This window comes from Elephas maximus, chromosome 16 (assembly GCF_024166365.1).
Source record: "Elephas maximus indicus isolate mEleMax1 chromosome 16, mEleMax1 primary haplotype, whole genome shotgun sequence".
NCBI classification, from domain to species: Eukaryota; Metazoa; Chordata; class Mammalia; order Proboscidea; family Elephantidae; genus Elephas; species Elephas maximus.
This window is the reverse complement of record NC_064834.1, coordinates 86896881-86920789: the sequence shown is the minus strand read 5'-3', so window position 1 is coordinate 86920789 and position 23909 is coordinate 86896881.

Genomic DNA, 23909 nt, shown 5'->3' with positions numbered 1-23909 from the left:
TTCGGGCCTGCGGGACTCTGTTCGGGCCTATGCTTGCCTGCAGGAATCTCTCTTCCGCCCTACTCTGGCCTGCGGGACTCTCCGTTCGGGCCTATTCTGGCCTGCGGGACTCTTTTCGGGCCTATTCTTGCTCCGGGAGTCTCCGTTCGGGCGTACCCTGGCTTGCGGGACTCTGTTCGGGCCTGTGCTTGCCTGCAGGACTCTCCGTTCGGGCCTATTCTGGCCTGCAGGACTCTGTTTGGGCCTATGCTTGCCTGCGGGAATCTCCGTTCAGGCGTATGCTGGCCTGCGGGTCTCTCCGTTCGGGCCCATTCTTGCCTGCGGGACTCTCCGTTTGGTCGTATCCTTGCCCGCGGGACTCTGTTCGGGCCTCTTCTTGCCTGCACGGCTCCTCTACTCGGGCCTATTTTTGCCTGTGGGACTCTATTGGGGCCTATTCTTGCCTCCGACAATCTCCGTTCCGGCCCATTCTGGCCTGCGGGACTCTTCGTTCGGGCCTAGGCTTCCCTTCGGCAATCTCCGTTCAGGCGTATGCTGGCCTGCGGAATTCTGTTCGGGGCTATTCTTGCTCCGGGAATCTCTGTTCGGGACTATTCTGGCCTGTGGGACTCTGTTCGGGCCCATGCCTGCCTGCGGGGCTCTCTGTTCAGGCCTTTTTCGCCTACGGGACTCTCTGCTCGGGCCTATTCTCTGGAGCGGGCCTTTAGTCGGGCCTACTCTTGCCTACGGGGCTCCTCAATTCTTGCCTCTGGGATTCTGTTCGGGCCTATTCTTGTCTGCGGGACTCTCCGTTTGAGCCTATTCTTGCCTGTGGGTTCTCCATTCAGGGCTACTCTTGCCAGCGGGACTCTGTTCGTGCCTCATCTTGCCTGCATGGCTGCTCTACTCGGGCCTATTCTTGCCTGCGGGACTCTGTTCGGGCCTATCCTTGCTCCGGGAATCTCCGTTCGGGCATACCCTGGCCTGCGGGACTCCGTTCGGGCCTATTCTGGCCTGCGGGACTCTGTTTGGGCCTATGCTTGCCTGCAGGAATCTCTGTTCCGGCCTATTGCGGCCTGCAGGACTCCCCGTTCGGGCCTGTTCTGGCCTGCGGGACTCTGTTTGGGCCTGTGCTTGCCTACGGGAATCTCCGTTCAGGCGTATGCTGGCCTGCGGTATTCTCAATTTGGGCATATTCTCTCGCCTGCGGGACTTTCCTTTGGGCCTATTCTCGCCTGCGCAACTCTCCGTTCGGGCCTATTCTTGCCTGCGGGACTCTCCGTTCCGGCCTATTCTTGCCTGCGGGTCTCTCCGTTCGGGACAATTCTGACCTGCAAAACTCTCCGTTCGGACCTAATCTAGCCTCTGGGAGTCTCCTTTGGGGTCTCCTGTTGCGTGCGGGGCTGCTCTATTCCAGCCTTTTGTGCTTACGGAGCTCCGATATTCGGTCCTGTTCTAGCATGCGGAGCTCCGCTACTCAGGCCTGATTGTGCGTGCGGGGCTCTGCTACTCGGGCCTGTTGGTGCATGCGGGGTTCCACTACTTGGGCCTGTTCGTGCATGCGGGGCTCCGCTACTCGGGTCTGTTCGTGCTTGCAGGGCTCTGCTACTCGGGCCTGTTCGTGCGTGCGGGGCTCCGCTATTCAGGCCTGATAGTGTGTGCGGGGCTCCTCTATTCAGGCCTGTCCTTCCCTGCGGGACTCTATTCGGGCCTATACTTCCCTGCGGGATTCTGTTCGGGCCTTTTCTGGCCTGCGAGACTCTCCGTTCGCTCCTATCGTGGTCTGCGGGGCCCTCGTTCGGGCCCATTCTCGCCTTCGAGACCCTCTGTTTGGGCTTTTCTGGCCTGCGGGACTCTCCGTTCGGGCCTATTCTTGTGAGCGGGTCTCTATTCGGGCCTATTTTTGCCTAAGGGCTCCTCTATTCGGGCCTACTGTGGCCTGCGGGACTCTCCGTTCGGGCCTATTCTCACCTGGGGAACTCTCCGTTCGGGCCTTTCTGGCCTTCGGGACTCTGTTCCGGTCTCTTCTTGCCAGCGGGGCTCTTCGTTTGGGCCTATTCTTGCCTGCAGGACTCTGTTCGGGACTCTTCTTGCCTGCACAGCCCCTCTACTCGGGCCTCTTTTTGCCTGCGGGCCTCTGTCCAGGCCTATTGTTGCCCCCGGAAAACTCCGTTCGGTCCTATTCTGGCTTGTGGGACTCTGTTCGGGCCTGTGCTTGCCTGCGGGAATCTCCTTTCAGGGTTATGCTGGCCTGTGGGATTCTCAGTTTGGGCGTATTCCCGCCTGCAGGACATCTCTTCGGGCCTATTCTCGCCCGCGGGACCCTCCGTTCGGTCGTTTCTGGCCTGCGGGACTCTCCGTTCGGGCCTAATCTTGGGAGCGGGACTCTACTCGGGCCTATTCTTGCCTAGGGGCCTCTTCTATTTGTGCTTCTTCTTGCCAGTGGGACTCTGTTCAGGCCCGTTCTTGCCTGCAGGATTCTGCATTCGGGCTTATTGTTGCTTGCCGGACAGTGTTCGGGCGTCTTCTTGCCTGCACGGCTCCTCTACTCGGGCCTCATTTTGCCTTCGGGACACCGTTCGGGTCTATTCTTGGTCCGGGAATCTCCGTTCGGGCCTATGCTGGCCTGCTGGACTCTGTTCGGGCCTATGCTTGCCTGCGGGAATGACCGTTCGGGCCTATGTTGGCCTGCGGGACTCTCCGTTCGGGCCATTCTGGCCTGCGGGACTCTCCGTTCGGGCCTATTCTCTGGAGCGGGACTTTACTCGGGCCTATTCTTGCCTCCGGGAATCTCCGTTCTGGCCTGTTCGGGCCTGCGGGACTCTGTTCGGGCCTATGCTTGCCTGCAGGAATCTCTCTTCCGCCCTACTCTGGCCTGCGGGACTCTCCGTTCGGGCCTATTCTGGCCTGCGGGACTCTTTTCGGGCCTATTCTTGCTCCGGGAGTCTCCGTTCGGGCGTACCCTGGCTTGCGGGACTCTGTTCGGGCCTGTGCTTGCCTGCAGGACTCTCCGTTCGGGCCTATTCTGGCCTGCAGGACTCTGTTTGGGCCTATGCTTGCCTGCGGGAATCTCCGTTCAGGCGTATGCTGGCCTGCGGGTCTCTCCGTTCGGGCCCATTCTTGCCTGCGGGACTCTCCGTTTGGGCGTATCCTTGCCCGCGGGGCTCTGTTCGGGCCTCTTCTTGCCTGCACGGCTCCTCTACTCGGGCCTATTTTTGCCTGTGGGACTCTATTGGGGCCTATTCTTGCCTCCGACAATCTCCGTTCGGGCCCATTCTGGCCTGCGGGACTCTTCGTTCGGGCCTAGGCTTCCCTTCGGCAATCTCCGTTCAGGCGTATGCTGGCCTGCGGAATTCTGTTCGGGGCTATTCTTGCTCCGGGAATCTCTGTTCGGGACTATTCTGGCCTGTGGGACTCTGTTCGGGCCCATGCCTGCCTGCGGGGCTCTCTGTTCAGGCCTTTTTCGCCTACGGGACTCTCTGCTCGGGCCTATTCTCTGGAGCGGGCCTTTAGTCGGGCCTACTCTTGCCTACGGGGCTCCTCAATTCTTGCCTCTGGGATTCTGTTCGGGCCTATTCTTGTCTGCGGGACTCTCCGTTTGAGCCTATTCTTGCCTGTGGGTTCTCCATTCAGGGCTACTCTTGCCAGCGGGACTCTGTTCGTGCCTCATCTTGCCTGCATGGCTGCTCTACTCGGGCCTATTCTTGCCTGCGGGACTCTGTTCGGGCCTATCCTTGCTCCGGGAATCTCCGTTCGGGCATACCCTGGCCTGCGGGACTCCGTTCGGGCCTATTCTGGCCTGCGGGACTCTGTTTGGGCCTATGCTTGCCTGCAGGAATCTCTGTTCCGGCCTATTGCGGCCTGCAGGACTCCCCGTTCGGGCCTGTTCTGGCCTGCGGGACTCTGTTTGGGCCTGTGCTTGCCTACGGGAATCTCCGTTCAGGCGTATGCTGGCCTGCGGTATTCTCAATTTGGGCATATTCTCTCGCCTGCGGGACTTTCCTTTGGGCCTATTCTCGCCTGCGCAACTCTCCGTTCGGGCCTATTCTTGCCTGCGGGACTCTCCGTTCCGGCCTATTCTTGCCTGCGGGTCTCTCCGTTCGGGACAATTCTGACCTGCAAAACTCTCCGTTCGGACCTAATCTAGCCTCTGGGAGTCTCCTTTGGGGTCTCCTGTTGCGTGCGGGGCTGCTCTATTCCAGCCTTTTGTGCTTACGGAGCTCCGATATTCGGTCCTGTTCTAGCATGCGGAGCTCCGCTACTCAGGCCTGATTGTGCGTGCGGGGCTCTGCTACTCGGGCCTGTTGGTGCATGCGGGGTTCCACTACTTGGGCCTGTTCGTGCATGCGGGGCTCCGCTACTCGGGTCTGTTCGTGCTTGCAGGGCTCTGCTACTCGGGCCTGTTCGTGCGTGCGGGGCTCCGCTATTCAGGCCTGATAGTGTGTGCGGGGCTCCTCTATTCAGGCCTGTCCTTCCCTGCGGGACTCTATTCGGGCCTATACTTCCCTGCGGGATTCTGTTCGGGCCTTTTCTGGCCTGCGAGACTCTCCGTTCGCTCCTATCGTGGTCTGCGGGGCCCTCGTTCGGGCCCATTCTCGCCTTCGAGACCCTCTGTTTGGGCTTTTCTGGCCTGCGGGACTCTCCGTTCGGGCCTATTCTTGTGAGCGGGTCTCTATTCGGGCCTATTTTTGCCTAAGGGCTCCTCTATTCGGGCCTATTGTGGCCTGCGGGACTCTCCGTTCGGGCCTATTCTCACCTGGGGAACTCTCCGTTCGGGCCTTTCTGGCCTTCGGGACTCTGTTCCGGTCTCTTCTTGCCAGCGGGGCTCTTCGTTTGGGCCTATTCTTGCCTGCAGGACTCTGTTCGGGACTCTTCTTGCCTGCACAGCCCCTCTACTCGGGCCTCTTTTTGCCTGCGGGCCTCTGTCCAGGCCTATTGTTGCCCCCGGAAAACTCCGTTCGGTCCTATTCTGGCTTGTGGGACTCTGTTCGGGCCTGTGCTTGCCTGCGGGAATCTCCTTTCAGGGTTATGCTGGCCTGTGGGATTCTCAGTTTGGGCGTATTCCCGCCTGCAGGACATCTCTTCGGGCCTATTCTCGCCCGCGGGACCCTCCGTTCGGTCGTTTCTGGCCTGCGGGACTCTCCGTTCGGGCCTAATCTTGGGAGCGGGACTCTACTCGGGCCTATTCTTGCCTAGGGGCCTCTTCTATTTGTGCTTCTTCTTGCCAGTGGGACTCTGTTCAGGCCCGTTCTTGCCTGCAGGATTCTGCATTCGGGCTTATTGTTGCTTGCCGGACAGTGTTCGGGCGTCTTCTTGCCTGCACGGCTCCTCTACTCGGGCCTCATTTTGCCTTCGGGACACCGTTCGGGTCTATTCTTGGTCCGGGAATCTCCGTTCGGGCCTATGCTGGCCTGCTGGACTCTGTTCGGGCCTATGCTTGCCTGCGGGAATGACCGTTCGGGCCTATGTTGGCCTGCGGGACTCTCCGTTCGGGCCATTCTGGCCTGCGGGACTCTCCGTTCGGGCCTATTCTCTGGAGCGGGACTTTACTCGGGCCTATTCTTGCCTCCGGGAATCTCCGTTCTGGCCTGTTCGGGCCTGCGGGACTCTGTTCGGGCCTATGCTTGCCTGCAGGAATCTCTCTTCCGCCCTACTCTGGCCTGCGGGACTCTCCGTTCGGGCCTATTCTGGCCTGCGGGACTCTTTTCGGGCCTATTCTTGCTCCGGGAGTCTCCGTTCGGGCGTACCCTGGCTTGCGGGACTCTGTTCGGGCCTGTGCTTGCCTGCAGGACTCTCCGTTCGGGCCTATTCCGGCCTGCAGGACTCTGTTTGGGCCTATGCTTGCCTGCGGGAATCTCCGTTCAGGCGTATGCTGGCCTGCGGGTCTCTCCGTTCGGGCCCATTCTTGCCTGCGGGACTCTCCGTTTGGGCGTATCCTTGCCCGCGGGACTCTGTTCGGGCCTCTTCTTGCCTGCACGGCTCCTCTACTCGGGCCTATTTTTGCCTGTGGGACTCTATTGGGGCCTATTCTTGCCTCCGACAATCTCCGTTCGGGCCCATTCTGGCCTGCGGGACTCTTCGTTCGGGCCTAGGCTTCCCTTCGGCAATCTCCGTTCAGGCGTATGCTGGCCTGCGGAATTCTGTTCGGGGCTATTCTTGCTCCGGGAATCTCTGTTCGGGACTATTCTGGCCTGTGGGACTCTGTTCGGGCCCATGCCTGCCTGCGGGGCTCTCTGTTCAGGCCTTTTTCGCCTACGGGACTCTCTGCTCGGGCCTATTCTCTGGAGCGGGCCTTTAGTCGGGCCTACTCTTGCCTACGGGGCTCCTCAATTCTTGCCTCTGGGATTCTGTTCGGGCCTATTCTTGTCTGCGGGACTCTCCGTTTGAGCCTATTCTTGCCTGTGGGTTCTCCATTCAGGGCTACTCTTGCCAGCGGGACTCTGTTCGTGCCTCATCTTGCCTGCATGGCTGCTCTACTCGGGCCTATTCTTGCCTGCGGGACTCTGTTCGGGCCTATCCTTGCTCCGGGAATCTCCGTTCGGGCATACCCTGGCCTGCGGGACTCCGTTCGGGCCTATTCTGGCCTGCGGGACTCTGTTTGGGCCTATGCTTGCCTGCAGGAATCTCTGTTCCGGCCTATTGCGGCCTGCAGGACTCCCCGTTCGGGCCTGTTCTGGCCTGCGGGACTCTGTTTGGGCCTGTGCTTGCCTACGGGAATCTCCGTTCAGGCGTATGCTGGCCTGCGGTATTCTCAATTTGGGCATATTCTCTCGCCTGCGGGACTTTCCTTTGGGCCTATTCTCGCCTGCGCAACTCTCCGTTCGGGCCTATTCTTGCCTGCGGGACTCTCCGTTCCGGCCTATTCTTGCCTGCGGGTCTCTCCGTTCGGGACAATTCTGACCTGCAAAACTCTCCGTTCGGACCTAATCTAGCCTCTGGGAGTCTCCTTTGGGGTCTCCTGTTGCGTGCGGGGCTGCTCTATTCCAGCCTTTTGTGCTTACGGAGCTCCGATATTCGGTCCTGTTCTAGCATGCGGAGCTCCGCTACTCAGGCCTGATTGTGCGTGCGGGGCTCTGCTACTCGGGCCTGTTGGTGCATGCGGGGTTCCACTACTTGGGCCTGTTCGTGCATGCGGGGCTCCGCTACTCGGGTCTGTTCGTGCTTGCAGGGCTCTGCTACTCGGGCCTGTTCGTGCGTGCGGGGCTCCGCTATTCAGGCCTGATAGTGTGTGCGGGGCTCCTCTATTCAGGCCTGTCCTTCCCTGCGGGACTCTATTCGGGCCTATACTTCCCTGCGGGATTCTGTTCGGGCCTTTTCTGGCCTGCGAGACTCTCCGTTCGCTCCTATCGTGGTCTGCGGGGCCCTCGTTCGGGCCCATTCTCGCCTTCGAGACCCTCTGTTTGGGCTTTTCTGGCCTGCGGGACTCTCCGTTCGGGCCTATTCTTGTGAGCGGGTCTCTATTCGGGCCTATTTTTGCCTAAGGGCTCCTCTATTCGGGCCTACTGTGGCCTGCGGGACTCTCCGTTCGGGCCTATTCTCACCTGGGGAACTCTCCGTTCGGGCCTTTCTGGCCTTCGGGACTCTGTTCCGGTCTCTTCTTGCCAGCGGGGCTCTTCGTTTGGGCCTATTCTTGCCTGCAGGACTCTGTTCGGGACTCTTCTTGCCTGCACAGCCCCTCTACTCGGGCCTCTTTTTGCCTGCGGGCCTCTGTCCAGGCCTATTGTTGCCCCCGGAAAACTCCGTTCGGTCCTATTCTGGCTTGTGGGACTCTGTTCGGGCCTGTGCTTGCCTGCGGGAATCTCCTTTCAGGGTTATGCTGGCCTGTGGGATTCTCAGTTTGGGCGTATTCCCGCCTGCAGGACATCTCTTCGGGCCTATTCTCGCCCGCGGGACCCTCCGTTCGGTCGTTTCTGGCCTGCGGGACTCTCCGTTCGGGCCTAATCTTGGGAGCGGGACTCTACTCGGGCCTATTCTTGCCTAGGGGCCTCTTCTATTTGTGCTTCTTCTTGCCAGTGGGACTCTGTTCAGGCCCGTTCTTGCCTGCAGGATTCTGCATTCGGGCTTATTGTTGCTTGCCGGACAGTGTTCGGGCGTCTTCTTGCCTGCACGGCTCCTCTACTCGGGCCTCATTTTGCCTTCGGGACACCGTTCGGGTCTATTCTTGGTCCGGGAATCTCCGTTCGGGCCTATGCTGGCCTGCTGGACTCTGTTCGGGCCTATGCTTGCCTGCGGGAATGACCGTTCGGGCCTATGTTGGCCTGCGGGACTCTCCGTTCGGGCCATTCTGGCCTGCGGGACTCTCCGTTCGGGCCTATTCTCTGGAGCGGGACTTTACTCGGGCCTATTCTTGCCTCCGGGAATCTCCGTTCTGGCCTGTTCGGGCCTGCGGGACTCTGTTCGGGCCTATGCTTGCCTGCAGGAATCTCTCTTCCGCCCTACTCTGGCCTGCGGGACTCTCCGTTCGGGCCTATTCTGGCCTGCGGGACTCTTTTCGGGCCTATTCTTGCTCCGGGAGTCTCCGTTCGGGCGTACCCTGGCTTGCGGGACTCTGTTCGGGCCTGTGCTTGCCTGCAGGACTCTCCGTTCGGGCCTATTCCGGCCTGCAGGACTCTGTTTGGGCCTATGCTTGCCTGCGGGAATCTCCGTTCAGGCGTATGCTGGCCTGCGGGTCTCTCCGTTCGGGCCCATTCTTGCCTGCGGGACTCTCCGTTTGGGCGTATCCTTGCCCGCGGGACTCTGTTCGGGCCTCTTCTTGCCTGCACGGCTCCTCTACTCGGGCCTATTTTTGCCTGTGGGACTCTATTGGGGCCTATTCTTGCCTCCGACAATCTCCGTTCGGGCCCATTCTGGCCTGCGGGACTCTTCGTTCGGGCCTAGGCTTCCCTTCGGCAATCTCCGTTCAGGCGTATGCTGGCCTGCGGAATTCTGTTCGGGGCTATTCTTGCTCCGGGAATCTCTGTTCGGGACTATTCTGGCCTGTGGGACTCTGTTCGGGCCCATGCCTGCCTGCGGGGCTCTCTGTTCAGGCCTTTTTCGCCTACGGGACTCTCTGCTCGGGCCTATTCTCTGGAGCGGGCCTTTAGTCGGGCCTACTCTTGCCTACGGGGCTCCTCAATTCTTGCCTCTGGGATTCTGTTCGGGCCTATTCTTGTCTGCGGGACTCTCCGTTTGAGCCTATTCTTGCCTGTGGGTTCTCCATTCAGGGCTACTCTTGCCAGCGGGACTCTGTTCGTGCCTCATCTTGCCTGCATGGCTGCTCTACTCGGGCCTATTCTTGCCTGCGGGACTCTGTTCGGGCCTATCCTTGCTCCGGGAATCTCCGTTCGGGCATACCCTGGCCTGCGGGACTCCGTTCGGGCCTATTCTGGCCTGCGGGACTCTGTTTGGGCCTATGCTTGCCTGCAGGAATCTCTGTTCCGGCCTATTGCGGCCTGCAGGACTCCCCGTTCGGGCCTGTTCTGGCCTGCGGGACTCTGTTTGGGCCTGTGCTTGCCTACGGGAATCTCCGTTCAGGCGTATGCTGGCCTGCGGTATTCTCAATTTGGGCATATTCTCTCGCCTGCGGGACTTTCCTTTGGGCCTATTCTCGCCTGCGCAACTCTCCGTTCGGGCCTATTCTTGCCTGCGGGACTCTCCGTTCCGGCCTATTCTTGCCTGTGGGTCTCTCCGTTCGGGACAATTCTGACCTGCAAAACTCTCCGTTCGGACCTAATCTAGCCTCTGGGAGTCTCCTTTGGGGTCTCCTGTTGCGTGCGGGGCTGCTCTATTCCAGCCTTTTGTGCTTACGGAGCTCCGATATTCGGTCCTGTTCTAGCATGCGGAGCTCCGCTACTCAGGCCTGATTGTGCGTGCGGGGCTCTGCTACTCGGGCCTGTTGGTGCATGCGGGGTTCCACTACTTGGGCCTGTTCGTGCATGCGGGGCTCCGCTACTCGGGTCTGTTCGTGCTTGCAGGGCTCTGCTACTCGGGCCTGTTCGTGCGTGCGGGGCTCCGCTATTCAGGCCTGATAGTGTGTGCGGGGCTCCTCTATTCAGGCCTGTCCTTCCCTGCGGGACTCTATTCGGGCCTATACTTCCCTGCGGGATTCTGTTCGGGCCTTTTCTGGCCTGCGAGACTCTCCGTTCGCTCCTATCGTGGTCTGCGGGGCCCTCGTTCGGGCCCATTCTCGCCTTCGAGACCCTCTGTTTGGGCTTTTCTGGCCTGCGGGACTCTCCGTTCGGGCCTATTCTTGTGAGCGGGTCTCTATTCGGGCCTATTTTTGCCTAAGGGCTCCTCTATTCGGGCCTATTGTGGCCTGCGGGACTCTCCGTTCGGGCCTATTCTCACCTGGGGAACTCTCCGTTCGGGCCTTTCTGGCCTTCGGGACTGTGTTCGGGTCTCTTCTTGCCAGCGGGGCTCTTCGTTTGGGCCTATTCTTGCCTGCAGGACTCTGTTCAGGCCTCTTCTTGCCTGCACAGCCCCTCTACTCGGGCCTATTTTTGCCTGCGGGACTCTGTCCAGGCCTATTGTTGCCCCCGGAAAACTCCGTTCGGTCCTATTCTGGCTTGTGGGACTCTGTTCGGGCCTATGCTTGCCTGCGGGAATCTTCTTTCAGGGTTATGCTGACCTGTGGGATTCTCAGTTTGGGCGTATTCTCGCCTGCAGGACATCTCTTCGGGCCTATTCTCGCCCGCGGGACCCTCCGTTCGGTCGTTTCTGGCCTGCGGGACTCTCCGTTCGGGCCTAATCTTGCCTTCAGGATTCTGCGTTCGGGCTTATTCTTGCTTGCCGGACAGTGTTCGGGCGTCTTGTTGCCTGCACGGCTCCTCTACTCGGGCCTCATTTTGCCTTCGGGACACCGTTCGGTCTATTCTTGGTCCGGGAATCTCCGTTCGGGCGTATGCTGGCCTGCTGGACTCTGTTCGGGCCTATGCTTGCCTGCAGGAATGACCGTTCGGGCCTATGTTGGCCTGCGGGACTCTCCGTTCGGGCCTATTCTCTGGAGCGGGACTTTACTCGGGCCTATTCTTGCCTTCGGGGCTCCTCTATTCTTGCCTATTCTTGCCTCCGGGAATCTCCGTTCTGGCCTGTTCGGGCCTGCGGGACTCTGTTCGGGCCTATGCTTGCCTGCAGGAATCTCTCTTCCGCCCTACTCTGGCCTGCGGGACTCTCCGTTCAGGCCTATTCTGGCCTGCGGGACTCTGTTCGGGCCTATTCTTGCTCCGGGAATCTCCGGTCGGGCGTACCCTGGCTTGCGGGACTCTGTTTGGGCCTATGCTTGCCTGCAGGAATCTCTGTTCTGGCCTATTCTGTCCTGCAGGACTCTCCGTTCGGGCCTATTCTGGCCTGCAGGACTCTGTTCGGGCCTATGGTTGCCTGCAGGAATCTCTGTTCTGGCCTATTCTGGCCTGCAGGACTCTCCGTTCGGGCTTATTCTGGCCTGCAGGACTCTGTTCGGGCCTATGCTTGCCTGCAGGAATCTCTGTTCTGGCCTATTCTGTCCTGCAGGACTCTCCGTTCGGGCCTATTCTGGCCTGCAGGACTCTGTTCGGGCCTATGCTTGCCTGCAGGAATCTCTGTTCTGGCCTATTCTGGCCTGCAGGACTCTCCGTTCGGGCTTATTCTGGCCTGCAGGACTCTGTTTGGGCCTATGCTTGCCTACGGGAATCTCCGTTCAGGCGTATGCTGGCCTGCGGGTCTCTCCGTTCGGGCCTATACTTCCCTGCGGGACTCTGTTCGGGCCTATTCTGGCCTGCGAGACCCTCGTTTCGCCCCTATCGTGGTCTGCGGGACCCTCGTTCGGGCCCATTCTCGCCTTCGAGACCCTCTGTTCGGGCTTTTCTGGCCCGCGGGACTCTCCGTTGGGGCCTATTCTTGTGAGCGGGTCTCTATTCGGGCCTATTTTTGCCTAAGGGCTCCTCTATTCGGGCCTATTGTGGCCTGCGGGACTCTCCGTTCGGGCCTATTCTCACCTGGGGAACTCTCCGTTCGGGCCTTTCTGGCCTTCGGGACTGTGTTCGGGTCTCTTCTTGCCAGCGGGGCTCTTCGTTTGGGCCTATTCTTGCCTGCAGGACTCTGTTCAGGCCTCTTCTTGCCTGCACAGCCCCTCTACTCGGGCCTATTTTTGCCTGCGGGACTCTGTCCAGGCCTATTGTTGCCCCCGGAAAACTCCGTTCGGTCCTATTCTGGCTTGTGGGACTCTGTTCGGGCCTATGCTTGCCTGCGGGAATCTTCTTTCAGGGTTATGCTGACCTGTGGGATTCTCAGTTTGGGCGTATTCTCGCCTGCAGGACATCTCTTCGGGCCTATTCTCGCCCGCGGGACCCTCCGTTCGGTCGTTTCTGGCCTGCGGGACTCTCCGTTCGGGCCTAATCTTGCCTTCAGGATTCTGCGTTCGGGCTTATTCTTGCTTGCCGGACAGTGTTCGGGCGTCTTGTTGCCTGCACGGCTCCTCTACTCGGGCCTCATTTTGCCTTCGGGACACCGTTCGGTCTATTCTTGGTCCGGGAATCTCCGTTCGGGCCTATGCTGGCCTGCTGGACTCTGTTCGGGCCTATGCTTGCCTGCGGAAATGACCGTTCGGGCCTATGTTGGCCTGCGGGACTCTCCGTTCGGGCCATTCTGGCCTGCGGGACTCTCCGTTCGGGCCTATTCTCTAGAGCGGACTTAACTCGGGCCTATTCTTGCCTCCGGGGCTCCTCTATTCTTGCCTATTCTTGCCTCCGGGAATCTCCGTTCTGGCCTGTTCGGGCCTGCGGGACTCTGTTCGGGCCTATGCTTGCCTGCAGGTATCTCTGTTCCGCCCTACTCTGGCCTGCGGGACTCTCCGTTCAGGCCTATTCTGGCCTGCGGGACTCTGTTCGGGCCTATTCTTGCTCCGGGAATCTCCGGGCGGGCGTACCCTGGCTTGCGGGACTCTGTTTGGGCCTATGCTTGCCTGCAGGAATCTCTGTTCTGGCCTATTCTGGCCTGCAGGACTCTCCGTTCGGGCCTATTCTGGCCTGCAGGACTCTGTTTAGGCCTATGCTTGCCTACGGGAATCTCCGTTCAGGCGTATGCTGGCCTGCGGGTCTCTCCGTTCGGGCCTATTCTTGCCTGCGGGACCCTCCGTTTGGGCGTATCCTTGCCTGCGGGACTCTGTTCGGGTCTCTTCTTGCCCGCACGGCTCCTCTACTCGGGCCTATTTTTGCCTGTGGGACTCTATTGGGGCCTATTCTTGCCTCCGACAATCTCCGTTCGGGCCTATTCTGGCCTGCGGGACTCTTCGTTGGGGCCTAGGCTTCCCTTTGGCAATCTCCGTTCAGGCGTATGCTGGCCCGCGGGACTCTGTTCGGGCCTTTGGTTGCTTTCGGAAATCCCCGTTCTGGCCTATTCTGGCCTGCGGAATTCTGTTCGGGGCTATTCTTGCTCCGGGAATCTCTGTTCGGGACTATTCTGGCCTCTGGGACTCTGTTCGGGCCCATGCCTGCCTGCGGGGCTCTCTGTTCAGGCCTTTTTCGCCTACGGGACTCTCCGTTCGGGCCTATTCTCTGGAGCGGGACTTTAGTCGGGCCTACTCTTGCCTACGGGGCTCCTCTATTCTTGCCTCTGGGATTCTGTTCGGGCCTATTCTTGTCTGCGGGACTCTCCGTTTGAGCCTATTCTTGCCTGTGGGTTCTCCATTCAGGGCTACTCTTGCCAGCGGGACTCTGTTCGTGCCTCATCTTGCCTGCATGGCTGCTCTACTCGGGCCTACTCTTGCCTGCGGGACTCTGTTCGGGCCTATCCTTGCTCTGGGAATCTCCGTTTGGGCATACCCTGGCCTGCGGGACGCCGTTCGGGCCTGTTCTGGCCTGCGGGACTCTGTTTGGGCCTATGCTTGCCTACGGGAATCTCCGTTCAGGCGTATGCTGGCCTGCGGTATTCTCAATTTGGGCATATTCTCTCGCCTGCGGGACTTTCCTTTGGGCCTATTCTCGCCTGCGCAACTCTCCGTTCGGGCCTATTCTTGCCTGCGGGACTCTCCGTTCCGGCCTATTCTTGCCTGCGGGTCTCTCCGTTCGGGACAATTCTGACCTGCAAAACTCTCCGTTCGGACCTAATCTAGCCTCTGGGAGTCTCCTTTGGGGTCTCCTGTTGCGTGCGGGGCTGCTCTATTCCAGCCTTTTGTGCTTACGGAGCTCCGATATTCGGTCCTGTTCTAGCATGCGGAGCTCCGCTACTCAGGCCTGATTGTGCGTGCGGGGCTCCGCTACTCGGGCCTGTTGGTGCATGCGGGGTTCCACTACTTGGGCCTGTTCGTGCATGCGGGGCTCCGCTACTCGGGTCTGTTCGTGCTTGCAGGGCTCTGGTCCTCGGGCCTGTCCGTGCGTGCGGGGCTCCGCTATTCAGGCCTGATAGTGTGTGTGGGGCTCCTCTATTCAGGCCTGTCCTTCCCTGCGGGACTCTATTCGGGCCTATACTTCCCTGCGGGACTCTGTCCGGGCCTATTCTGGCCTGCGAGACCCTCGGTTCGCCCCTATCGTGGTCTGCGGGACCCTCGTTCGGGCCCATTCTCGCCTTCGAGACCCTCTGTTCGGGCTTTTCTGGCCCGCGGGACTCTCCGTTCGGGCGTATTCTTGTGAGCGGGTCTCTATTCGGGCCTATTTTTGCCTAAGAGCTCCTCTATTCGGGCCTATTGTGGCCTGCGGGAGTCTCCGTTCGGGCCTATTCTCACCTGGGGATCTCTCCGTTCGGGCCTTTCTGGCCTTCGGGACTGTGTTCGGGTCTCTTCTTGCCAGCGGGGCTCTTCGTTTGGGCCTATTCTTGCCTGCACAGCCCCTCTACTCGGGCCTATTTTTGTCTGCGGGGCTCTGTCCAGGCCTATTGTTGCCCCCGGAAAACTCCGTTCGGTCCTATTCTGGCTTGTGGGACTCTGTTCGGGCCTATGCTTGCCTGCGGGAATCTTCTTTCAGGGTTATGCTGACCTGTGGGATTCTCAGTTTGGGCGTATTCTCGCCTGCAGGACATCTCTTCGGGCCTATTCTCGCCCGCGGGACCCTCCGTTCGGTCGTTTCTGGCCTGCGGGACTCTCCGTTCGGGCCTAATCTTGGGAGCGGGACTCTACTCGGGCCTATTCTTGCCTAGGGGCCTCTTCTATTTGTGCTTCTTCTTGCCAGTGGGACTCTGTTCAGGCCCGTTCTTGCCTGCAGGATTCTGCATTCGGGCTTATTGTTGCTTGCCGGACAGTGTTCGGGCGTCTTCTTGCCTGCACGGCTCCTCTACTCGGGCCTCATTTTGCCTTCGGGACACCGTTCGGGTCTATTCTTGGTCCGGGAATCTCCGTTCGGGCCTATGCTGGCCTGCTGGACTCTGTTCGGGCCTATGCTTGCCTGCGGGAATGACCGTTCGGGCCTATGTTGGCCTGCGGGACTCTCCGTTCGGGCCATTCTGGCCTGCGGGACTCTCCGTTCGGGCCTATTCTCTGGAGCGGGACTTTACTCGGGCCTATTCTTGCCTCCGGGAATCTCCGTTCTGGCCTGTTCGGGCCTGCGGGACTCTGTTCGGGCCTATGCTTGCCTGCAGGAATCTCTGTTCCGCCCTACTCTGGCCTGCGGGACTCTCCGTTCGGGCCTATTCTGGCCTGCGGGACTCTTTTCGGGCCTATTCTTGCTCCGGGAGTCTCCGTTCGGGCGTACCCTGGCTTGCGGGACTCTGTTCGGGCCTGTGCTTGCCTGCAGGACTCTCCGTTCGGGCCTATTCTGGCCTGCAGGACTCTGTTTGGGCCTATGCTTGCCTGCGGGAATCTCCGTTCAGGCGTATGCTGGCCTGCGGGTCTCTCCGTTCGGGCCCATTCTTGCCTGCGGGACTCTCCGTTTGGTCGTATCCTTGCCCGCGGGACTCTGTTCGGGCCTCTTCTTGCCTGCACGGCTCCTCTACTCGGGCCTATTTTTGCCTGTGGGACTCTATTGGGGCCTATTCTTGCCTCCGACAATCTCCGTTCGGGCCCATTCTGGCCTGCGGGACTCTTCGTTCGGGCCTAGGCTTCCCTTCGGCAATCTCCGTTCAGGCGTATGCTGGCCTGCGGAATTCTGTTCGGGGCTATTCTTGCTCCGGGAATCTCTGTTCGGGACTATTCTGGCCTGTGGGACTCTGTTCGGGCCCATGCCTGCCTGCGGGGCTCTCTGTTCAGGCCTTTTTCGCCTACGGGACTCTCTGCTCGGGCCTATTCTCTGGAGCGGGCCTTTAGTCGGGCCTACTCTTGCCTACGGGGCTCCTCAATTCTTGCCTCTGGGATTCTGTTCGGGCCTATTCTTGTCTGCGGGACTCTCCGTTTGAGCCTATTCTTGCCTGTGGGTTCTCCATTCAGGGCTACTCTTGCCAGCGGGACTCTGTTCGTGCCTCATCTTGCCTGCATGGCTGCTCTACTCGGGCCTATTCTTGCCTGCGGGACTCTGTTCGGGCCTATCCTTGCTCCGGGAATCTCCGTTCGGGCATACCCTGGCCTGCGGGACTCCGTTCGGGCCTATTCTGGCCTGCGGGACTCTGTTTGGGCCTATGCTTGCCTGCAGGAATCTCTGTTCCGGCCTATTGCGGCCTGCAGGACTCCCCGTTCGGGCCTGTTCTGGCCTGCGGGACTCTGTTTGGGCCTGTGCTTGCCTACGGGAATCTCCGTTCAGGCGTATGCTGGCCTGCGGTATTCTCAATTTGGGCATATTCTCTCGCCTGCGGGACTTTCCTTTGGGCCTATTCTCGCCTGCGCAACTCTCCGTTCGGGCCTATTCTTGCCTGCGGGACTCTCCGTTCCGGCCTATTCTTGCCTGCGGGTCTCTCCGTTCGGGACAATTCTGACCTGCAAAACTCTCCGTTCGGACCTAATCTAGCCTCTGGGAGTCTCCTTTGGGGTCTCCTGTTGCGTGCGGGGCTGCTCTATTCCAGCCTTTTGTGCTTACGGAGCTCCGATATTCGGTCCTGTTCTAGCATGCGGAGCTCCGCTACTCAGGCCTGATTGTGCGTGCGGGGCTCTGCTACTCGGGCCTGTTGGTGCATGCGGGGTTCCACTACTTGGGCCTGTTCGTGCATGCGGGGCTCCGCTACTCGGGTCTGTTCGTGCTTGCAGGGCTCTGCTACTCGGGCCTGTTCGTGCGTGCGGGGCTCCGCTATTCAGGCCTGATAGTGTGTGCGGGGCTCCTCTATTCAGGCCTGTCCTTCCCTGCGGGACTCTATTCGGGCCTATACTTCCCTGCGGGATTCTGTTCGGGCCTTTTCTGGCCTGCGAGACTCTCCGTTCGCTCCTATCGTGGTCTGCGGGGCCCTCGTTCGGGCCCATTCTCGCCTTCGAGACCCTCTGTTTGGGCTTTTCTGGCCTGCGGGACTCTCCGTTCGGGCCTATTCTTGTGAGCGGGTCTCTATTCGGGCCTATTTTTGCCTAAGGGCTCCTCTATTCGGGCCTACTGTGGCCTGCGGGACTCTCCGTTCGGGCCTATTCTCACCTGGGGAACTCTCCGTTCGGGCCTTTCTGGCCTTCGGGACTCTGTTCGGGTCTCTTCTTGCCAGCGGGGCTCTTCGTTTGGGCCTATTCTTGCCTGCAGGACTCTGTTCGGGACTCTTCTTGCCTGCACAGCCCCTCTACTCGGGCCTCTTTTTGCCTGCGGGCCTCTGTCCAGGCCTATTGTTGCCCCCGGAAAACTCCGTTCGGTCCTATTCTGGCTTGTGGGACTCTGTTCGGGCCTGTGCTTGCCTGCGGGAATCTCCTTTCAGGGTTATGCTGGCCTGTGGGATTCTCAGTTTGGGCGTATTCCCGCCTGCAGGACATCTCTTCGGGCCTATTCTCGCCCGCGGGACCCTCCGTTCGGTCGTTTCTGGCCTGCGGGACTCTCCGTTCGGGCCTAATCTTGGGAGCGGGACTCTACTCGGGCCTATTCTTGCCTAGGGGCCTCTTCTATTTGTGCTTCTTCTTGCCAGTGGGACTCTGTTCAGGCCCGTTCTTGCCTGCAGGATTCTGCATTCGGGCTTATTGTTGCTTGCCGGACAGTGTTCGGGCGTCTTCTTGCCTGCACGGCTCCTCTACTCGGGCCTCATTTTGCCTTCGGGACACCGTTCGGGTCTATTCTTGGTCCGGGAATCTCCGTTCGGGCCTATGCTGGCCTGCTGGACTCTGTTCGGGCCTATGCTTGCCTGCGGGAATGACCGTTCGGGCCTATGTTGGCCTGCGGGACTCTCCGTTCGGGCCATTCTGGCCTGCGGGACTCTCCGTTCGGGCCTATTCTCTGGAGCGGGACTTTACTCGGGCCTATTCTTGCCTCCGGGAATCTCCGTTCTGGCCTGTTCGGGCCTGCGGGACTCTGTTCGGGCCTATGCTTGCCTGCAGGAATCTCTGTTCCGCCCTACTCTGGCCTGCGGGACTCTCCGTTCGGGCCTATTCTGGCCTGCGGGACTCTTTTCGGGCCTATTCTTGCTCCGGGAGTCTCCGTTCGGGCGTACCCTGGCTTGCGGGACTCTGTTCGGGCCTGTGCTTGCCTGCAGGACTCTCCGTTCGGGCCTATTCTGGCCTGCAGGACTCTGTTTGGGCCTATGCTTGCCTGCGGGAATCTCCGTTCAGGCGTATGCTGGCCTGCGGGTCTCTCCGTTCGGGCCCATTCTTGCCTGCGGGACTCTCCGTTTGGTCGTATCCTTGCCCGCGGGACTCTGTTCGGGCCTCTTCTTGCCTGCACGGCTCCTCTACTCGGGCCTATTTTTGCCTGTGGGACTCTATTGGGGCCTATTCTTGCCTCCGACAATCTCCGTTCGGGCCCATTCTGGCCTGCGGGACTCTTCGTTCGGGCCTAGGCTTCCCTTCGGCAATCTCCGTTCAGGCGTATGCTGGCCTGCGGAATTCTGTTCGGGGCTATTCTTGCTCCGGGAATCTCTGTTCGGGACTATTCTGGCCTGTGGGACTCTGTTCGGGCCCATGCCTGCCTGCGGGGCTCTCTGTTCAGGCCTTTTTCGCCTACGGGACTCTCTGCTCGGGCCTATTCTCTGGAGCGGGCCTTTAGTCGGGCCTACTCTTGCCTACGGGGCTCCTCAATTCTTGCCTCTGGGATTCTGTTCGGGCCTATTCTTGTCTGCGGGACTCTCCGTTTGAGCCTATTCTTGCCTGTGGGTTCTCCATTCAGGGCTACTCTTGCCAGCGGGACTCTGTTCGTGCCTCATCTTGCCTGCATGGCTGCTCTACTCGGGCCTATTCTTGCCTGCGGGACTCTGTTCGGGCCTATCCTTGCTCCGGGAATCTCCGTTCGGGCATACCCTGGCCTGCGGGACTCCGTTCGGGCCTATTCTGGCCTGCGGGACTCTGTTTGGGCCTATGCTTGCCTGCAGGAATCTCTGTTCCGGCCTATTGCGGCCTGCAGGACTCCCCGTTCGGGCCTGTTCTGGCCTGCGGGACTCTGTTTGGGCCTGTGCTTGCCTACGGGAATCTCCGTTCAGGCGTATGCTGGCCTGCGGTATTCTCAATTTGGGCATATTCTCTCGCCTGCGGGACTTTCCTTTGGGCCTATTCTCGCCTGCGCAACTCTCCGTTCGGGCCTATTCTTGCCTGCGGGACTCTCCGTTCCGGCCTATTCTTGCCTGCGGGTCTCTCCGTTCGGGACAATTCTGACCTGCAAAACTCTCCGTTCGGACCTAATCTAGCCTCTGGGAGTCTCCTTTGGGGTCTCCTGTTGCGTGCGGGGCTGCTCTATTCCAGCCTTTTGTGCTTACGGAGCTCCGATATTCGGTCCTGTTCTAGCATGCGGAGCTCCGCTACTCAGGCCTGATTGTGCGTGCGGGGCTCTGCTACTCGGGCCTGTTGGTGCATGCGGGGTTCCACTACTTGGGCCTGTTCGTGCATGCGGGGCTCCGCTACTCGGGTCTGTTCGTGCTTGCAGGGCTCTGCTACTCGGGCCTGTTCGTGCGTGCGGGGCTCCGCTATTCAGGCCTGATAGTGTGTGCGGGGCTCCTCTATTCAGGCCTGTCCTTCCCTGCGGGACTCTATTCGGGCCTATACTTCCCTGCGGGATTCTGTTCGGGCCTTTTCTGGCCTGCGAGACTCTCCGTTCGCTCCTATCGTGGTCTGCGGGGCCCTCGTTCGGGCCCATTCTCGCCTTCGAGACCCTCTGTTTGGGCTTTTCTGGCCTGCGGGACTCTCCGTTCGGGCCTATTCTTGTGAGCGGGTCTCTATTCGGGCCTATTTTTGCCTAAGGGCTCCTCTATTCGGGCCTACTGTGGCCTGCGGGACTCTCCGTTCGGGCCTATTCTCACCTGGGGAACTCTCCGTTCGGGCCTTTCTGGCCTTCGGGACTCTGTTCGGGTCTCTTCTTGCCAGCGGGGCTCTTCGTTTGGGCCTATTCTTGCCTGCAGGACTCTGTTCGGGACTCTTCTTGCCTGCACAGCCCCTCTACTCGGGCCTCTTTTTGCCTGCGGGCCTCTGTCCAGGCCTATTGTTGCCCCCGGAAAACTCCGTTCGGTCCTATTCTGGCTTGTGGGACTCTGTTCGGGCCTGTGCTTGCCTGCGGGAATCTCCTTTCAGGGTTATGCTGGCCTGTGGGATTCTCAGTTTGGGCGTATTCCCGCCTGCAGGACATCTCTTCGGGCCTATTCTCGCCCGCGGGACCCTCCGTTCGGTCGTTTCTGGCCTGCGGGACTCTCCGTTCGGGCCTAATCTTGGGAGCGGGACTCTACTCGGGCCTATTCTTGCCTAGGGGCCTCTTCTATTTGTGCTTCTTCTTGCCAGTGGGACTCTGTTCAGGCCCGTTCTTGCCTGCAGGATTCTGCATTCGGGCTTATTGTTGCTTGCCGGACAGTGTTCGGGCGTCTTCTTGCCTGCACGGCTCCTCTACTCGGGCCTCATTTTGCCTTCGGGACACCGTTCGGGTCTATTCTTGGTCCGGGAATCTCCGTTCGGGCCTATGCTGGCCTGCTGGACTCTGTTCGGGCCTATGCTTGCCTGCGGGAATGACCGTTCGGGCCTATGTTGGCCTGCGGGACTCTCCGTTCGGGCCATTCTGGCCTGCGGGACTCTCCGTTCGGGCCTATTCTCTGGAGCGGGACTTTACTCGGGCCTATTCTTGCCTCCGGGAATCTCCGTTCTGGCCTGTTCGGGCCTGCGGGACTCTGTTCGGGCCTATGCTTGCCTGCAGGAATCTCTGTTCCGCCCTACTCTGGCCTGCGGGACTCTCCGTTCGGGCCTATTCTGGCCTGCGGGACTCTTTTCGGGCCTATTCTTGCTCCGGGAGTCTCCGTTCGGGCGTACCCTGGCTTGCGGGACTCTGTTCGGGCCTGTGCTTGCCTGCAGGACTCTCCGTTCGGGCCTATTCTGGCCTGCAGGACTCTGTTTGGGCCTATGCTTGCCTGCGGGAATCTCCGTTCAGGCGTATGCTGGCCTGCGGGTCTCTCCGTTCGGGCCCATTCTTGCCTGCGGGACTCTCCGTTTGGGCGTATCCTTGCCCGCGGGGCTCTGTTCGGGCCTCTTCTTGCCTGCACGGCTCCTCTACTCGGGCCTATTTTTGCCTGTGGGACTCTATTGGGGCCTATTCTTGCCTCCGACAATCTCCGTTCGGGCCCATTCTGGCCTGCGGGACTCTTCGTTCGGGCCTAGGCTTCCCTTCGGCAATCTCCGTTCAGGCGTATGCTGGCCTGCGGAATTCTGTTCGGGGCTATTCTTGCTCCGGGAATCTCTGTTCGGGACTATTCTGGCCTGTGGGACTCTGTTCGGGCCCATGCCTGCCTGCGGGGCTCTCTGTTCAGGCCTTTTTCGCCTACGGGACTCTCTGCTCGGGCCTATTCTCTGGAGCGGGCCTTTAGTCGGGCCTACTCTTGCCTACGGGGCTCCTCAGTTCTTGCCTCTGGGATTCTGTTCGGGCCTATTCTTGTCTGCGGGACTCTCCGTTTGAGCCTATTCTTGCCTGTGGGTTCTCCATTCAGGGCTACTCTTGCCAGCGGGACTCTGTTCGTGCCTCATCTTGCCTGCATGGCTGCTCTACTCGGGCCTATTCTTGCCTGCGGGACTCTGTTCGGGCCTATCCTTGCTCCGGGAATCTCCGTTCGGGCATACCCTGGCCTGCGGGACTCCGTTCGGGCCTATTCTGGCCTGCGGGACTCTGTTTGGGCCTATGCTTGCCTGCAGGAATCTCTGTTCCGGCCTATTGCGGCCTGCAGAACTCCCCGTTCGGGCCTGTTCTGGCCTGCGGGACTCTGTTTGGGCCTGTGCTTGCCTACGGGAATCTCCGTTCAGGCGTATGCTGGCCTGCGGTATTCTCAATTTGGGCATATTCTCTCGCCTGCGGGACTTTCCTTTGGGCCTATTCTCGCCTGCGCAACTCTCCGTTCGGGCCTATTCTTGCCTGCGGGACTCTCCGTTCCGGCCTATTCTTGCCTGCGGGTCTCTCCGTTCGGGACAATTCTGACCTGCAAAACTCTCCGTTCGGACCTAATCTAGCCTCTGGGAGTCTCCTTTGGGGTCTCCTGTTGCGTGCGGGGCTGCTCTATTCCAGCCTTTTGTGCTTACGGAGCTCCGATATTCGGTCCTGTTCTAGCATGCGGAGCTCCGCTACTCAGGCCTGATTGTGCGTGCGGGGCTCTGCTACTCGGGCCTGTTGGTGCATGCGGGGTTCCACTACTTGGGCCTGTTCGTGCATGCGGGGCTCCGCTACTCGGGTCTGTTCGTGCTTGCAGGGCTCTGCTACTCGGGCCTGTTCGTGCGTGCGGGGCTCCGCTATTCAGGCCTGATAGTGTGTGCGGGGCTCCTCTATTCAGGCCTGTCCTTCCCTGCGGGACTCTATTCGGGCCTATACTTCCCTGCGGGATTCTGTTCGGGCCTTTTCTGGCCTGCGAGACTCTCCGTTCGCTCCTATCGTGGTCTGCGGGGCCCTCGTTCGGGCCCATTCTCGCCTTCGAGACCCTCTGTTTGGGCTTTTCTGGCCTGCGGGACTCTCCGTTCGGGCCTATTCTTGTGAGCGGGTCTCTATTCGGGCCTATTTTTGCCTAAGGGCTCCTCTATTCGGGCCTACTGTGGCCTGCGGGACTCTCCGTTCGGGCCTATTCTCACCTGGGGAACTCTCCGTTCGGGCCTTTCTGGCCTTCGGGACTCTGTTCCGGTCTCTTCTTGCCAGCGGGGCTCTTCGTTTGGGCCTATTCTTGCCTGCAGGACTCTGTTCGGGACTCTTCTTGCCTGCACAGCCCCTCTACTCGGGCCTCTTTTTGCCTGCGGGCCTCTGTCCAGGCCTATTGTTGCCCCCGGAAAACTCCGTTCGGTCCTATTCTGGCTTGTGGGACTCTGTTCGGGCCTGTGCTTGCCTGCGGGAATCTCCTTTCAGGGTTATGCTGGCCTGTGGGATTCTCAGTTTGGGCGTATTCCCGCCTGCAGGACATCTCTTCGGGCCTATTCTCGCCCGCGGGACCCTCCGTTCGGTCGTTTCTGGCCTGCGGGACTCTCCGTTCGGGCCTAATCTTGGGAGCGGGACTCTACTCGGGCCTATTCTTGCCTAGGGGCCTCTTCTATTTGTGCTTCTTCTTGCCAGTGGGACTCTGTTCAGGCCCGTTCTTGCCTGCAGGATTCTGCATTCGGGCTTATTGTTGCTTGCCGGACAGTGTTCGGGCGTCTTCTTGCCTGCACGGCTCCTCTACTCGGGCCTCATTTTGCCTTCGGGACACCGTTCGGGTCTATTCTTGGTCCGGGAATCTCCGTTCGGGCCTATGCTGGCCTGCTGGACTCTGTTCGGGCCTATGCTTGCCTGCGGGAATGACCGTTCGGGCCTATGTTGGCCTGCGGGACTCTCCGTTCGGGCCATTCTGGCCTGCGGGACTCTCCGTTCGGGCCTATTCTCTGGAGCGGGACTTTACTCGGGCCTATTCTTGCCTCCGGGAATCTCCGTTCTGGCCTGTTCGGGCCTGCGGGACTCTGTTCGGGCCTATGCTTGCCTGCAGGAATCTCTCTTCCGCCCTACTCTGGCCTGCGGGACTCTCCGTTCGGGCCTATT